This window comes from Vidua macroura, chromosome 14, assembly GCF_024509145.1.
Source record: "Vidua macroura isolate BioBank_ID:100142 chromosome 14, ASM2450914v1, whole genome shotgun sequence".
NCBI classification, from domain to species: domain Eukaryota; kingdom Metazoa; phylum Chordata; class Aves; order Passeriformes; family Viduidae; genus Vidua; species Vidua macroura.
In genome coordinates, this window is record NC_071584.1 from 21,414,086 (window position 1) to 21,431,807 (window position 17,722).

At 40.3% G+C, this 17,722-nt stretch overlaps 1 long non-coding RNA gene across 1 annotated transcript; it reads right to left on the reverse strand.

Moving 5' to 3' along the window:
- Positions 1-5,698: 5,698 nt before the first annotated feature.
- Positions 5,699-9,755, reverse strand: LOC128814420 (uncharacterized). The gene is made up of 4 exons (XR_008439371.1): positions 9,586-9,755; positions 8,895-8,996; positions 7,351-7,509; positions 5,699-6,680 (listed from the first exon to the last, which is right to left on the reverse strand). It is a non-coding gene; the product is annotated as an uncharacterized LOC128814420 (long non-coding RNA).
- Positions 9,756-17,722: the final 7,967 nt, after the last annotated feature.

The following is a 17,722-nucleotide window of genomic DNA, read 5'->3' on the forward strand; positions in this document are numbered from 1 at the left end:
CCCCTCTTTCTGCCTCCCTGGGGGAATGTGGCAGCAGGAAGTTTCATCATTTCTCACAATTCTTTCCTCAGTCCTTATATTACTGGAGCTTTTAGGTAGTTGCCCAGCTTCTCTCCTTATGGAAGCTAAAATACTGTCTTAGTGGATCAATAGGAGGTGAAAACCACTATTTTCAAAAAACACACAAAATAACAATGTCTAGACCCAACAAAAATCTGAAGGACAGACAGCAAACTCCATCTGCAATTTGTTTACGATAGCAGAATTTCAGCTATTTCCAATAGATTTCTGTTTTTCAAATCTAGCTGTAAAGGAAGAGAATGGCATTATTATTCCAAACTGTAAAGTACTCTAAGGCATTATTTTAGAGTTTTGCCTCCTGGCGTGAAAAGCAATTTAAGTAATTCTGTCTAGTTTTTCAGGTTTCACCTTCACAGAAAAGAAATGCTCATTTTGAACTCCTTGCTGAAAAAAAAAAAAAAATACTCAAGAATATGTAATTTAGCTGTATTTTTAATGTAAATTTTCTGTTTTAATGCAGTGTGACTACTGACTTAAATCATTGCCATGTGCTGCATAGTCATCACCCACTCGGAAAAATCTTTCAAAACCATTTGTTCTGCACCAAGCCAAAATATGATGAAAACAGCCAAAATCTTAACTCACTCATCAAAGAAAATTATTTTCCAAAATAGTATTTTTTTGTTGTTGTTGTTGCTTATTTTTGGTATTTCAAGGTGCATTGGTCATGCTGCATTGATGGTTATTTATAAAAATATGTAAGAATGCTTTGTAGCTAAAGTGCTAGAAGCACAAAACTGATGATACATGCTGAACTGCAGCTCTATTAGCCAGCGCCTGGCCAAGATAATTTTATTAAAGGTAAGATAATTTTAACTCACTTTTTTCAGTTGTTATTTGTATAATTTCTGAATAGAACTACTTAGTAGTCTTAATTATTCTTTTACGTTTCAAACTCATTTTAAGCCCTTTGATTGTCTCTCCTAGCAGTTTCACCATCTGTTTATTGCTGGCTGATGCATCCTTCTGTCTCTCCACTGAGTGAACTGACGTTTATGTTTGTCGGGTGTTAACAGTAGAGTGATTCTGAACAGCTTGCCTATCCTAGTTCTGAATTGGGTAGACTCTGTTGTGGCATCTTCTCTTAAAAAAGGCTTTTCTTAGGTTAGGATCTCTCCTACAGATGAGCCTGGTTGCTGTCCATGTGCCCAAACTCTTTAGTACAAAGCTGGACTTTCTGCTGGGACACCACAGGCACATTCCTCCTACTCCTCCCATGATGGAAGAAACTGATTTAAATCTAGGAATCTGACAGATCAATGTAAATCTGTCCCTTTCAGCAAATCCCAGTAGCCTTCTTTTTAGGTCATGTTTTTCTGACATGATGGAAAGCTTTTTGCTACTTCATCAAAAAGTCCTGACCTGGAGTCCTTTAACAACTCCAGCTTATGACACAGACTTTGCATTTGTAACTAGAATTTCTGAAATGTATTTTTCTTCCTAGTGTTTTCTGAGCTGCCTTTGCCACCTTTGTTCTGGGAAGAGGAGTCCCTGCTCTAGAGACAACCTTCTCAGGGATGGGTGTGTGTGTGTAATTACCTTGTTTCTGACTTACATCAGTCAGAATGTGTTACAGCTTTAGCGTCTTCTCTTTAAACTGAAATTGCCAATGGCATTACATGTAACGGCGAGATGAGGGGACAAAAAGCCATTTTATGGCTGTGTGACTGTTCCAAATCCATTTTCTAGTTTTCAGGCAGGCAAGTATTAAGTGGAAAAGCCTGAATGCATGCCGGAGTGAGCATCCATGTCAGAGAGAGCAGTCCATGTTCAGAGTAGATTACCAAAACATTCAGGGTTGTGTTCTGTTCTGTTCTGTCCTTCTGGGAGAATGGGAATACGTCATTTCTAGGCACCACATCGAGTGTCTCCCAAAACATAGAGAACATCACCTCCCCATCTTGCCATGCATCTATTTCAGAGCGACGAGTCTCAGGCAAAAGGGGAGGAATGTTGCAGAGGGCACTGCCCATGCTGGGTTTCTTCACTTGTGATGACAAGAGCTTGATTTCAGTGTCTGTCAATCTGATCGTTTTCACCACTAAATGGGAACATCTTCTCTATCCTATATTAATTTTTTTTACCATTGCCCAGTCTCCCGAGCAGCTGGAGACAAAGCAACTACTGAGCTATGAAAATGAAAAATGTTTTTAGTACTCTTCAAAGACAATTTCCTCATCTGTGTCACATTCATAACAGAGTGTAACCATTTATTGTAAAAGACTACCTAGTTAGGAGAAAAAAACATTGATTTATTTCTGGGTTTATCTGTGTGGAGTTGATTTTACACCAAGGGCAGAGGGAGCCGTGCAGGTACTGAGACTCAGGGCATCAAATCCTGCACCAATGTTTAATTGGAATGGTGTCCCTGTTTTTTGAAACTAAGATGAGATACCCAATTAAACTTTCAAACACCACAAGACTCATCAGCATGTCTAGGAGCAAAAATAACGCCATCCCAGCCCTCACTGTTACAAAAGTGAGATGGAAAGTCAGTTTAGGGGAGCTGTCCAAAGGAGCATTCTGTGATGCAGCAACAAGATGGGGTATCTTTTCGGTTAAAATATTAGAAAAGAGTTTCAGATCTTGCTACAATGCTCAAATCCAGACTGTTCAGTGGAGTTAGTGTGATGCAATTTGCCTGCAACAGGATCTCAAATGCTGTCATTAATCTATGGCTCCACATACCTTTTATCCTGTTTTTCCATTATTGCATCCCTTCCAGCCCCCTTTTCCAGGAGTTTCCTCAGCCAGTTTCAGTATGGAAATGGCCAGTGAAATATCGGTGTCATTTCTTAGAAAAGAGAGAAAAATAAACACTGGAACGAAACCCTTGCACTTCTCTAGTTACAGGAGCAATCAGGCAATGAAATAATAGAGCAAGGATAATTCTTCTGGGCACCCTTGAAACTCTCCATGATACATTTAATTTGGAACCATTAAAGTGCCATGACATGCTAAATACTTTCTGATACCTAAAAGCAGAGAGCATTGTGCATTAAGGCTCAACAATCATCTTATGCAATAGGCAGTTATCTTCCCGGTATTTTGATTTTTAATCTCAAATAATTTCCCATAATGACATTTCTTTCGCTGTCCCAGTAATAGCTGTCTGCTAAATTTAGAAAGAATCATACATCTTGGGTGTACTGCTACCAATACTGCAGATTCACACAGGCAGGAGGAAGCTTAAACAAGCTGTACTCACCTTTAGCTGTCATCCTATGTAAGATTTATCTGTCCCAGGTTACCAAAGCACTGTACATATGCTGAACTAGAAGACAGCTTTAGCTACTTTAAAAGTCTCCAGGAACCCATGAGTGGGCTGTCTACATCTTGGATCTGCACCCCCTAACCTAGCTAGGATGAACAGTGGTGGAGTTTTGTGCCAGTCTCAATAATAAGGTGGGAGTGGGAAGTTTTTTGTTCAATTTACCACAACAACTGCTGTGATTTTACTGTCATTTTTTATTTCTTTTGTATCATCTAACCTATTGTTAATAACCCACTGAGATCTGACTTCAAATAATTCAAATAAATATACCTTCTGAAATCCTTTTATTGCTTTAAAATACAGCACACATTTCCTAGTGTACATATCACTAAAAATAAACAATCTGGGAGCAAATTGAGAACAACTTAGAAATCAAAGTCGCTTTTACATTGAGTCATAGAATCATGGAGTGGTTTGGGTTGAAAGGGACCTTAAGATCATCTCGTTCCAGCCTCCTGCCACGGGCAGAAGTCAACTCATAGAATCCAAACGGGGAGGAGGAGGATGCACTTGTCTTGGTAACACACCGGTCATGGCTCCAGCTAGAGCTGCAGAAGCTGCTCCAATCATTTAAAATTATCAGGATGTGAAACACAAGCACTTTGAAATTGTATTAGATTTGTTTCTGTGCATGTCCTCTCCCTGTTAAAACCATCAATGCACAATTCTGTGACAGAATGTCAGCGCAGATATCCTGGAGAAGAGCAAATGCAACAGTGCTGGTGTGGAAGATATTATTTCAGCCCAAGGAAAATTACACATCTTCATTCCAGCTGACAACCTACACAATGCCATGCTTGAAACATAAATGATACACTGTTTAGCTGGAAAAGCCATTAGGCATGTGAAAGAGAGTGGAAGTGAGCTAACCGCCTTCCCAGAACAAATAGCGCTTTGCATTTTATGTAAGCAACTTGACAGGTTTTAAAAAGTTGACTTCCAGATTTTGCTTAAAAAAAAAAAAAATAGAATCAGCAGGAAGAATGGAGACCTCCGTTCTGTGCAGCTTGCCCTTCTTCCCACTGGTACACCTCCAAAGTGTGAAGCATGCTGATGGAAATGGCATTTCCAGACTTTTCTCGGCAGCCTGAGAAGTCTTCCATATTCCAGCACTTTTCTTGCTGCTTGTCCAGCTTTTACCTGAATCTTTGCTGCTCCTAATCCTTCACGAGGGCATGTAGCAAAAACTTTAGAAAATCAAGGTACATTTCAGCTTTTATCAGGAATGTAAAAAAAATAATTAAAGGATGCAGGAGACAAGGCCAAAGCCAGTCTTATATTGCTCTCATGTTTTGCCCTCTTCTGCTGTCTTTTATTTTAAATTAGAGTCATAGAAAACACATCTGGGAGGACTTGCTCTAAGGCAAAATCAATCTATACTAATTCTGGCAGGTATTTGTCTTACCACCCTGAGTGTTTTTTAAGACCTGCAGTGATGGCAATTCCATGTGCTCTCTAGACCTCTTATTCCTTAAAAATAGAAATTGTTACCTAATGTCTGAAATGTAAGCCTATTATTTTCCGTCCTCTGAAGTGAATGTAGAAAGAATTACTGCACAAAGGAGAAAGTGTGGGTCAAAGCAGGTTGATGGAGACACATCAAACTGTCCACCCACCTGGTCTTATTGATGTAGTGGAGACAAACTAGTCTCAAAGGGGCTCAGGGGAGGACTAAAACTCCAGTTCCCCCAAAGAACTATACAGCCTCCTTCCTTAGTCTCTCAGGATCCCCCTGGGGTGTGCAGCAGCCAGGTTAGGAGTATAGAGGGGGTTAGGCACAGTGTTGTGCTTCACACTGGAAAGCAGGGAAAGCTTGTATTCAGCAGCAGCTTGTGGAACAAAGTGTTTACTAAAGAAAATAAAAACTACAATAGTTCATGGCCAACATAATGAACTACCTTTGTTATTGAATTTCAATCCCCTTGAAAGCAATTTCAAGTTAGAAAGACGTGGGTACAAGGTGGAACTTGTTTGCATGTTTTTAATGCCAAGATTTCTCCCATAAAGCCAAGGAACTGAAGGGTATCTGTCTGATTTCAAGTAGATTGGCTGTAGGTACTGTACCTTAAAATATTAATCTTTTTCCACTAATTGCTATGTGGGAGTTATTCACTGAAAGAACCTTTTGTATTTTGTATCACACATACCACTTCTAAGATGTCACTTCATTACTTTATTTTACTCCTCCGTCATGGGTACAGCTTAGTGTTCCACTATAGTAACAACAATTTTAAAATCTTTACTTGAGTGATACAGAGAAGGGCATTCAAAACGGAAACTAGGATTTGGCTGAGCAGGCAAGTTACTGGTTTGAACACATTTGCTGTGTTCAGAAGGTGAGGAAAGTTAAGTCTCTCTTGTGATGTCATGAAATGGAGTTTACATTCTGCGGTATTCACAGTAAAGCAACACTAAAGGGAAAACTTCCTTATTTCCAGCTCCAATGATAGTAGGGGTTTATCTGCTATTTCTCTGTTTGGGTTTAGTTCTGGAGTTTTTTTCAGGAGAGGTAATCTGAAACCTACATCATACATATGGATACCCCTTGAAGGTGAGAATTTCAGTGTTTATTGTTTCCTCATTCCATTTGAAAATACTGGGCAACATTTTCAAACATTTAGACATGCATCTATGTCTCTTTAGGAATCAAAGTTCAAGTCACCAAGGACAGCATGTCTGAAAATAACATACAACTGAGAGGAATATCTGGGTCCAATTTCTTCATGTATAAGTTGGTCAAAGTCCATTCCAGAAAAGTAAGGAAAGATACTGATCAAGGACTCTAGATATCCATGCCTGGGACAGTCAGCCAACAGTCTCAAAAATATCACTTGTAACTCAGTGTTACAGGTATTGAATTCTGAGATAGGTATCAGAGGAAGATGGAAACAGAGGGCTATCAGGACAGTGGAAAGTGGGGAAAAAATAGGAGGACGAACTATGAATAGGGCTCAGGATGAGGAGTGTTGCCAATCTCTGTTTAACATGAGGACTAATCTGAGAAACACAGTGGGACCAAATCCTCTTGTGGTCAGTACTGCTACTCCTAATGAAGTCTAAAGTTGAGTCATGGGATGTTTTAGCTCTATAATTGTGTCCAGTGATAACTGTACATTAGAAGTAATTCTTTAGCACTATGTTTGTTTCTCAAGCCTCAAAAGGAACCATCATTAGATAAGCAGAGGAAAACAAATTCAGTATCAGTGTAAAAATCCTACTTTCTGTGGATAGTGCAACCCTGTGTCCATGGATAGTATTCTTTGTGAAAAAGGATGGTTGGTCTCATCATCTTCCGGAGATACACTGGGGTTGCAATGGACTTCAGCTGTGGGAAAGAATTGGGAACATTTTTGCATTATAATAACTTGGTTTAATGTGTTTAGAAAGAACCTGCCTATGAAGTTTTAATGTCTTTGGGGAAATAATAGAAATCAGCATTTTTTTTTCAAAAAACAACTAGGAATGTTTGGTGCTATTTCTTTTTCAGAATACGGCCCTGCAACAATTTCTCCATCTTTGAAGGCAAAACGTTCCGCTGGGATTCTTCTGGTTTAAAAAGGCTCACAACATGACTTGTTTAGCTTTCCGTAATCCCCAACATCTTTGCTCTTTTGGGAATGCAATTCCAGTTAAAGAGCACCATAGTCTATCTCAAGACTACGGTGCTCCCTAGCTGGGAATAGATCCCATGTGAGTGTCAGTCGGCTGGCAGAGGGTAGAATATTCCTTAGGCACCTAAGGTGGCAGCTGAGCAGGGAGCTTCTGTCCTTTTGGAGAAGAGCCATCCCAGGATTTTAAGAGCTTTCTTATTTTCCCTAGTACAGCAAAAGCCATACTGTAACTTTGCCATTAATCCCCAAGCAGAAGCCCGGCACAGACAAAGCAGTGAAAGGTTTCCTCTTTCTTTCCATTAGTTAGGATTTGACTGTCACCATATGGAATTTATTGTGGTACGTATCAATTATAGTCTACGCAGTGTACGCAGTTTTTCTTACCAATCTTAAAATTTGTATCTGGAGAAGTCGTGGGAAGCAAATCTGCATTGAAAGTTGAACTTGTTCCATTAGAATGTAGACTCCACAAGGCCTGGGATGGTGATCTGTGGTTTAAATGCTTTGGCGTAGATCCAGCAGTTGCACCTGACCCACTCCAGTCTGAAATCAGAGAGTGGAAGGTGCAGAAATAAAATTCTGTACAGGTGCCACATCTCAAACTACCAGAGAGCAGAGAGAAGAATGGTCTGTGCTTGCTTTCTGTACCATCCTTATTACTGCCTAGCGGCTGGGGGCCTCTGTGCCACACAGTGCACAATTCCCAATGTTAATTTTTACATTAGCTCTATCATGCTTGTGCAGGTGAGGCTGGATACCAGCAATTCAGTCTTCTATTTCCCCTTGAGGACCCCGTCTAGTAATACTAATTTGATGAGGTCACACAGAAGGAGTCACACGAGGGGTAGGAATTGCAGCCTCATCCTCATTGCATCATACAACACTGAGCTGGCTCCTGCTCAAGGGAGAACAGTCTGGTTGCTAGTGAGAGCACTTGTGCTGAATTCCCCCTCTGCAAATGGAAAGCTGCCTCTTCCTCAGCGACACAAGGTGCACAGGATGCTGGTCACGAGACAAAGGTATTAATACCAGATTTTTAGTCTGGTTTCCTGAAAACCAACTGGTTAAGCTTCTCCTTTGTTATACCCATTCATAACATCATTTCATTTTGATAGACACACAGAGTTATTCAATTCTTCCACATTTCAGTAAAAAAATCAACATCACTGGAGTAGGCCAGAATAAGCCCATGCTATTCCTTGCTGAGCTGGCAAATAGAAGAATCTTAGAAAAATTAAGACTGGAAGGGAACTTTGGAGGTCTTTGTTCTAGCTTCTTGCCCAGAGTTGGATCAAGTGGGTCTGGCATCTGTCCAACTAAATTTTGACTCTCCAAGGAGAGGGACTCCCCCCACCCTCTCTCTGGGCCACTGCCACCCAACTAGAGAAAAAAAAAAAGTGTTTCCTTACAAATAATGTGAATTTCCATGGCTTGGGTCCATTGCCTCTTGTCTTCTTGCTGTGCACCTCTGAAAATCCATCTCTTTTCTGTAACTACCCCTCAGCCAAAGACAGCAAGACTTCTCCCTCCTCCTTCCCATGCTGAGCAAATCCAGCTACCGCACATAAAAAAATGACAACTTGTATGCCCAGTATTCTGCATAAATTTCAGAATCTCAGCTTTATGAAGACTGGAAAGCCACCAAAAATATGGCTCACATAAGGGAACACCGAATGGCACGTGAGAACAGAATTAAGAGACCGAGATGAAATAGGTTTTGGAAATCCGCAGGTTTTACTGCATGCTGTCACCCTGTTATCATATCACGAGCAGTAAATGCAAGAGGATAAAGACCTATTAAAGAACAATTATCCAATGCAATGCAGAAGGGCTGTTGAGAGGAGCCTTATTTCTTAATGCAGAACAAATGTGACACCAGTAGCAGACAAAGATTTATGAGTCAATGAATAAATCCCTTCAGTGCTTACCAGAATAACTACTCAGACGAAATCTTCCCCAGCAGAAGTGTACTCGGCACTGCTTCACTACTTCATCCTTCATTAGGCAGTGAAACACAAAGATAAAGAACCCTAAAGAAGAAAGGAGAGATTCATGAGTTTTCACGTGTGTTCTCCAACCTGCTGCCCCTTTTCTAAACTTTTGTCATGCCTCTGATACCAATGTGTTCTGTGTGGGCAAAGTGTCCCTGGCCCAGCACCAGGATCTTGAAGATCTCTTCCAACCCAAGCCACACTACTATTTTATAATCACGTTGGCCCAGAGTTGCACTGACTTCTTCGTGCATATGAAGTGTAATAGGAAGAGTTTTCTGCAGATTTGGTTTAAGAATAATCTGCAAGTCAATGGGGATTCTATCAGCCGTTTTTATGCCCAGATGAAAAGGATCATGCCAGCTCCTGACAAGGTGCATTTACTGGGACCTGTGTTTCCAAGGCATGAATTTATGTCTTTAATAGTCTACCTATCACAGCAACTTATCTAAACGACACTGTCATCCCACTGCAACAGAGCTTTCCTTTTAAAATAGCTAAAGCCTCTAATACAAAATCAGTATCAGTTTTCCTCTTCCCCCATGCTTCAGTGACATGATATTACAGATGTATTGTTATTTCACATCCCTAAAAGTGTGTTTATAGCACTACTCCATTCAGAAATTACCTTGCAAGGTGTTAAAAATGCTGAAGAGATACAAGAAAAATATCCTCGCTGCTCCCCAGGCAAAAAAGGCAAAGCCCCAAGTTAAGCCCAAAAGAAACATCAGGCTGAAAGCACTTTTGAGATCTTGGAGAACACCCTGTTTCCAGAATCTGGATGTATTTTGTGTCCTTGTTTTCACAGAGTGAACTTGAAGGAGAACAGTGATGAACATGGCTGTATTCATCAAAAATATTAAGAAGAAATAGGCCACAACAGAGACATAGAACACTGTGTTGTCCTGGATCCAGCAACTGCAAGAAAGGGAGGTATGTATTCAATAAGGAGTTTTGTGAGGGGGAAACTCAGGAAGCCTGGTTCCCCAAATAAGCATACTATATGGTTATCCAACGCCTAGTTAGGGGCATTCCCTAGCACTCGTTATTTCTCCCCAGTGAGGACATTCATAGAATGCCTGCACTTGCCCTTTTTTATGGATGTTATGGAAATTTGGTAACTTCAAGACATGGATATTTCTGGCAAATTCAGGTAAACCTGATGATTGTTTCACAACTTAATAATGTATAAACACAAAGACACGCTGCCTTAGGAAAACCAAGTTGAATATGACTTATCTAGGGGTCTAAGTAATAGCATGCCACTGGTTAGCTTTTCCTTAGGCATAAATTAGTGAATTTTACTTCTTTTTTTCTTTGTGTCTTTTTGTTAAAGATTGGAAACAACTTTCCCTCTGAGGTGTCACATGTGTGTGTAGCCTCTCTGATGGGAGAAAATTCAAATACTCCAGGTAATCTTCACCAACAAGTGATTGTGCCAAACAAGAAGCAGGTGAAGAAATGGAAGCATTCTTTGCTATAAAAGCATTTTAGAAAAGGATGAAAGAAGGCAGTGTTTTCCCACTGGAAAAGAGAAGAGGTTGAGACGATTGAAATAAAACTACTTGAAATTATGATGAGACAGCGATGTGAATTGACATTAAAAAAAAAAAAAAAAGCACAGAAGGAAATGTACAAAATACTGGAGCAATTATTGTGCCTTTAGATTTTACCAGAAACCCAGAACATGCAGAAGCACATACAAATATCCCATTAGACTGCATTAATGCAACGAAAGCAATTCACAGAAACAACAAATGGAGTTGACTGGCAGAAACCCTCCCTGTCCTCAAGCCAAGTTCAAATTACTCCATGTAGTAGCCATGCATCCAAAATGTTCCTATGAACCAAACCACTGAAAGGAGAGGGTAAAGATGAGGGAGAAGAGACAAAAGTGAGTTATTTCTAGTTATTCCTTGTATTTTTCAGATACTCTGGTGGCCATCAAAAAGCTTAAAGTATTATACTTACAAATTGCTGTAAGGATGGCTCTTGGAGAGTGACCCATTGCCATAGAAGTCCTTATTTATAAGGAGCACAAGAATAATTACAATAGCTGGTATTCCTAATGTGGAAAGCAAAAGAAAAATAAATAGTTTGATTCAAAAGAAAAAATTAAGAATACGGAAAGATGTCAGTTAATCTCTAATACGTAATTGCAGCAGACGTGTGCATCTTCAGATCAAACTCTACCCCCAGAGCTCCTTGTGAAACAACTGTAATTAAATGTGTAGCATAGCAGGTTTAATCTCCTTATTTATGCAAATTACAAATGAGTAGGCATAAAAATATCTGTGTTTGCAAAATGTTTCTGAGTCTTCAAACATCTCCAGAAGGGATCCAATCTGGTAAAATAAAACCAACTGATTATTACAAAAGCTGAGTGTCAAAGGATAAGCAGACCACAGCATTTTAAGAGCTCATAGAGACAGATGTTTCCCAGGCAGTGCTTTATCAGCCTTCCCTTTCACAAATTTCCCAGATTTTTTTTCAGTTCTGGCTTTTCTGTAGAGAACAGCTGCTGCCAACAGCACCATCAAGGATGGCTGCCCCTGAGAACAATTGTCTGGGACATCAGATCTGAGGATAGGGATGATAATATGCTGCACTCTATTCAAGAGAAAAAAAAAAAAAAAAAAACCAACAAAACAAAAAGAAAAAAAAAACAAAAACCTTAAAACAGTATCTAATGGTGACCCAAATAATACAGCCCAAATTCCGCTCTAGGTCAGTGCCTCTGATAACACCTTTTCTACAGGTGAACTGGAATTTGGGTTCTTTTTGGTATGTTTCACCCAAACAAGTCTCCGATACTTGTCAAGGGAAGTCCTTGGGAGAGTAATGAATGAAAGCCAAATCCACTCTGTGCATGGGAATCAGGACGAGAATGCCAAAAACGTACACGAGGCCCAGAGAAGGAGTTAAAATCACCTTTGAGCATCCCCACATAGGGGTGAAGGCTGTGGGCAGCATTACTGACACAGTCACACCCACTCATGCGAGATACCCTGATAAATCATCCTGTAAAGAGAAGAGGGGTAAGAAAGCAGTGCCTCGCACACACTTTCAGTTGGATATGACCGTGCAGGGACCAACAAGCACTCTCTGCTAATGTCTCTCGAGACAGAAGAGATTTAAGCTGCACAGCCTAGGGGAAGAGATCCATCCTTACAGTGCAGGGTGTGTGTCTCATTTCTGCTAGCTCAGTGTCTTCACTTATTTCTGTAAAAATGCCCCGATCTTAGAGAAGCTGACAAGCACAGAAGTGGGGACGAAATCAGTCCCCTTACCCCAGCCAGCAATGCAGCATTTTAGGATGTACTTTGGCACATAAACATTGAAAACTTTGACAAGAGCCAAATAAAAGTGAACAGACTCCAGGCACATCCACGTGAATGCTGCAAGAAGGAAATAGTGGAGGAGCATGGCCACAGTGATGCAGAGGCCTGGCTGGTTGAACGAAGTCAGCCAGGAATTGGTGAGGAAGACAATGTTCAGCAGCAGCAGCGCAGCACAAAGGTTGAGCAGGATTTTTGAGGGGTTATCTCTCCGCACCTTCCTAAAAAGAAGGGGAAAGTCCACAAGGTTATCACTGCATCATCCAATTTACAGCCTATTTACTCCCTACAGGAAGGGGTGTGCAGCCTAACCCTATACACAGGAATATTCCAGATTCTTGACATAATATCTCATCCGTGTCAGGGGTAAATTTTTTAAATGATAGAAATTTTTACTCTTTACAGACATTTTACTGTGATAGTGGTGAGGCCCTGGCACAGGTTGCCCAGAGAAGCTGTGGCTTCCCCATCCCTGGAAGTGTTCAAGGCCAGGTTGGATGGGGCTTGGAGCAATGTGGTCTAGTGGAAAGTGTCCCTGCCAATGGCAGGGTGCTGGAACTAGAGGACATTTTAGTAATCCCTTCCAATCCAAAGCATTCAATGATTTTGTGAAATTTAGGAACATAAAAATTGCTGAACAGTTCAGACAGGTGCTTTTATTGAGGCAGGAGTATTCAAATCTCTCTAAGTGTGCAGCAGTCAGACATCAAAATAAAGCAATATTTATACTGTCAGCTTTCAGTCTTCCCTTTTATGCATCACAGCATCAAATACTAGTAAACATTCTAGTAATTGCTGCAAATTCCTTATTGCCTAAATATTAAAATCAGTGTAAGGAAAAGGATCATACTTACTCAAGGGTTAGGTATATTGTGAGCGTTATTCCCAAAAAAAGGGAAGAAGCACCACATCCTGCATAGCTTATCAGAGTTAATATATGATCGTGTGTGACATCTATTTCTGTCCGGGCCAAATCCTATGTTACAAGATAAAGAAACAGCTGTTTGCCAAGACAGATTTAGAAAATTCCTTTCACATTGTGAATTACTGTTCTGCTTACTGCTACTTTTGGAGATTTTCCATTCATATATTTATGTGTTTCTTATTGAATAGGTCCACAGAATATCCAAACTAGTAAATGGTAAATTAACCCACGGTATTTAAAGTATCCAGCAATAAGTTGTGAAGCTAGAAAGGCAGTTCTTCAGAAACCACAAATTGAACATGGATTCCAGGATCTTATCAAAACTATTCCACCAGGAGCTCGCTTTGTAGGAGAAACTACTTGGTTTCAGTGGCAACTGCCATGCTTGGGAATTGCACAAACACGCTAAATGTCTTGGAGCGTGGTAGAACCTCCCTGTCCAGAAAGAACCACTGCAAAATCAGACAGGAAGCTGGGCTCTGCTTCTCCACAGCTGCTGCCAGGAGGAACATTGAGAGGATTTTGTTGTTCCCTGACACAGCTTCTCTTCTATTTTGTGAAACTTTGAACCTCAGACTAGTAACCTACATCTCTGATGTCCCATGGACAATGGAGCTGAAGACCTGTAGCTGTGCTGATTACCAAAGTGACAGTGAGAGGTGTGCTCTAAAAATCAGACTTAATTCTTCTTGCTTGAACAAAAACTTGAACAAGTGTCTGGAATCTGAACCATCTCAATTCCTTTCTGTAAGGCCACTATTTTACTCCCAGGAGAGCTTTTGCCTCTGGAGCAGGGTCATGCTGACCTCTAGGGGGAGCATCCAAAGGCAAAGGTGGGGGGCCTCACCCCATCCCGTGGGCTGTGTCCTACCAGGAATAGACAATTTAATCTACTTGATTTGCTTAGAACCCACCTGTTTCTTTGCCTTTTGTGCAGCCCATTCTCAGGCAGTTGTCCCAGCTTTTGACATTTTGCTTTTAGAGGCAGTTTTCTCTGTATTGCAGAGAAATAAGAGGTACTAGATAATGACATCTCCCATATCTATACTAAACTTCACTTTCTGATGGAGCATAGATAGAACTTTCAAGAAGGTGTAATGTCATTAGTTGTCACTGGCACTTAATAAATTTAACACAGTACTTCCAACGCATACCAAGGTTGATTAAGTTACACTGCAAAGTACTAACTACATCTGTAAAACAAAACTGCCTCGAAGCAAGTGACATTTAAAGGACTTTACATCATTAAGTTATTATAACTGTTTTCTTTGTTATTGCTGATTTTGGCAACATTGCAGATATCTAAGAGCTTGTATAGATACAAATCTCCCATGTCTTTTCCAAAGCTAGCGATGACTTTGTTTAGTGCCACGGGACTTTCTGGGAGATGATTCATGGAGTACTCACCAGTAGGACTCCAAAATGGGTAAGATGGTTACAGAAACAGATTGTATAATTCATATCTGTATATTCCATTCCACATCCCGATGCATTCCAACCACCCAGTCCATCTGTGTAATAAAGAAAAAGGATTTTTAAGCAGAGTTAGTCATCCTCCATCATTTATAGCTCTGCAGCATGCAGGGTGTGTGAAGATGAGCTCAAGTTAGTACAGATTGGAGGGTCATTTAGCAGCACACAAGTGAGATTTCACACTGAAACACATCTTCTGTAGTTGCCTGAGAACCTCAAAATTTGGATGAAAGCTTTTAGTGGAATGAAGAAATATTTAAAGTCATTTACGTATCTGCACACATAGAAAGAAGATAAAAAACCTAGTGCTGGGTGAGATTGTGCTGGAGGATGTGGAAACAGAAGATGAGAAGCACGCACAGGGCAGAGGGTTTGTTTAGGCAGAGTGCAGCACTGAAACAGCCAGCTCTTCCCTGGTAAGACTGAATGTTATGACCCTATTTATGTGGTCTGCGTCACATATTCAGAAGCTAAGATTCTGATCAAAAAGAAGCAAATCATTTCTACTCCTAGTAATTACAGAGGAAACCTCTCCCACATGCTCTGAGTTAACCCAATTCACAGTTATCTCTCTCTGGTGACGGTCTGAGCCATTTTAAAGACCTGACCCCAGCAAACCCCCTGCTGTATTCAGTGAAGCCATGGTAAGAGTTCATCTGACATTTCATTGCATTTCTACCTTTTTTTTTGGCAAAGTCTTCTTATTCATGCAGATGCAGCACTGCACAATGCCATACCCATGTCCCTGGGAATAACACTGAGTAATGAGGTGTTAAAATCAACACGAAGCAGCAGCACAAACTCAGGTTTCAAGGTGCAATGTCAAGAAACCAAAGCCATGGTTTGATGCTGGGGACAGAGCCAGCTCAGCAAGTAACACTTACTGTTTTTCCTGAAGTCCCAAAAGACACAGTGCACTGCTGCCTTGCCCTGGCAATAGAAGAAAGGAGGCTGTGACATTTCTTCAGGACATATGCACTCCATCTGCACTTGCAGATGGTGGATCTCACCTCGAATTGGGGTCCATAACCAAGGCACTTGGATTTGATTATCCCTGCACTGCTTGGCAGCAAAGCCCACTTTGAGTGTCTGTGATTATTTGTGTGTGGTGCTGCAGGGAGTATGTGGGTGAGTGGAAACACCACGAGGTACGGGACAGCCGGACACTTGGGCTTGGGGAGCCAGCCAGGATATTGGCCATCTCACCCATGGCACTAAACTAGCAGAGACCAACTTTCTGCCTTCCCCTTTATCAAGGAAAATCCTGCGAGTCAGTGATTTTCCCAGTTTTACGTGTATCTTTCGATACCTTGTAGTTTTTTAAGGACAGCAGCAAATCTGACAAATCATTCATCTAAGACCAATTCCCGTGTCTAATCTCATTGGGTTCATGTGGTGCCTGAGATGTCACACCAAATTACTGGTGAAATTTGAAAGTTATGACTAAGACCTGCAATAACAACCTGAGATTTTATACATTTGAAAAAAAAAAAAAACCGCTACAAGAAAAAACCTTTACTTTATAATTTCAGCAATTTCCCCTCTCTGAAACCAGGCAGGGAAGACAAGTGAGAGCTGAACAGATGTAAATGGATATTCAATGCAATGATTTATCTTGGGGACATTCTAGTTTGTTACTCATAATGCTGCAGCAAACTTTTCCAAGGCACAGATTCATTTACTTTTATTATTATTACATCATTAATAATGTTTAAAAATGCACAGAGTTTTCAGGAAGCCAGCCTAACAGATAAGCTGTTAAGATATGTGATTTGTAGGCTGTCAAATATAATTAGGCACAGAGGCGAAGGTGTAGGTTTGGATGATAACTCATTAAATATTTAATTAAGATAATTTTAAAAGGTCAAGGAAAAAATCTGAAAGGTGCCAGATGGCCTGGTAGAGTAAAAATGACAGAAGAGAGGGGATACCTGGGTGAAATTTCTGGGTATATGTTTGATGAATGGAAAGAGCATTTTGCCATGAAAGCAGCAATTACAAGTCCTCATTAACTCAAACTTTAAACTAAGTTCATCTTATTGAATAATGTTCTTCTGCCTCGGGTTTGTAATATAGTCATGTGGACCTTAAACATTGGCAGCACAAAAATGCTAAAGAGGAATTCAGTCAAGAAGTTTAGACTTCTAAATTCTAAAATACACTTTAACTTAAAGTCTATTTAGACTTTAAGACTATTTAGACTTTAAACTAAGTTTAGACTTAAAGTCTAAACTCAAATTTAAAATAGACTTAAACAAAAAAAGCAATTTGATTTTGAATATATCTTTGCAAGGTTTTGTTTTTTTTTAAAGTTCCTCTCTTTTGGTGGCTTGACCTACTTTCGTAATTCACATCAAGGATAAATCATTTCAGTCCAATCCAAACCCCACTATTTTCTGTCAAATAAACTATTCTTTGAAAAAAAATGCCTAGATCAGAACAAGGAAACAATAAGAATGTCCCTTGTTGCTAAGTATGGATTTAGAGTGGAGACACAAGCTTTAGTGACCTGCAGGAATTATTATATACTGAGATCTGCGTGGTCAGTCAATGTTTGGGTCCATGTATCATGGAGAGGTCAGGCAGCAAGGTGTTTTAAGTTTATTTGTCCCATTCCCAGTTTATTGAAAGGGTAAGTGAAGTCAGCTTTGCCTCACCGCATCCCTGATGAAATGAACACATCCTACCCTGTTCTGGTGTATGTGGTGGAGAGTGACAGTCACGGGCTCGTTAAGGTTCTGAACTGATGCATTTTCAATGCTGGCACTCACAACATAAGTGTTCAACCTCTCCATCGTTAAACTGTCATCCTGCAGGGGGAAAGCACACACATGCAAAATTAATCCAAACTGCCCTGCTCTCATTTTTTATTTTTTTTTTTACTGTATTCCTAGGATATGGTGATCAGCTAAACTCCATGGGATGACCGATGTAATTTAGCTACTTGCTATGTCACTAAAAACATAGTTAGCTGCAGCCCAGGGACAGTGTCCACATCAGCTGAAGCGAAACTGAGTTTCAGATGTACC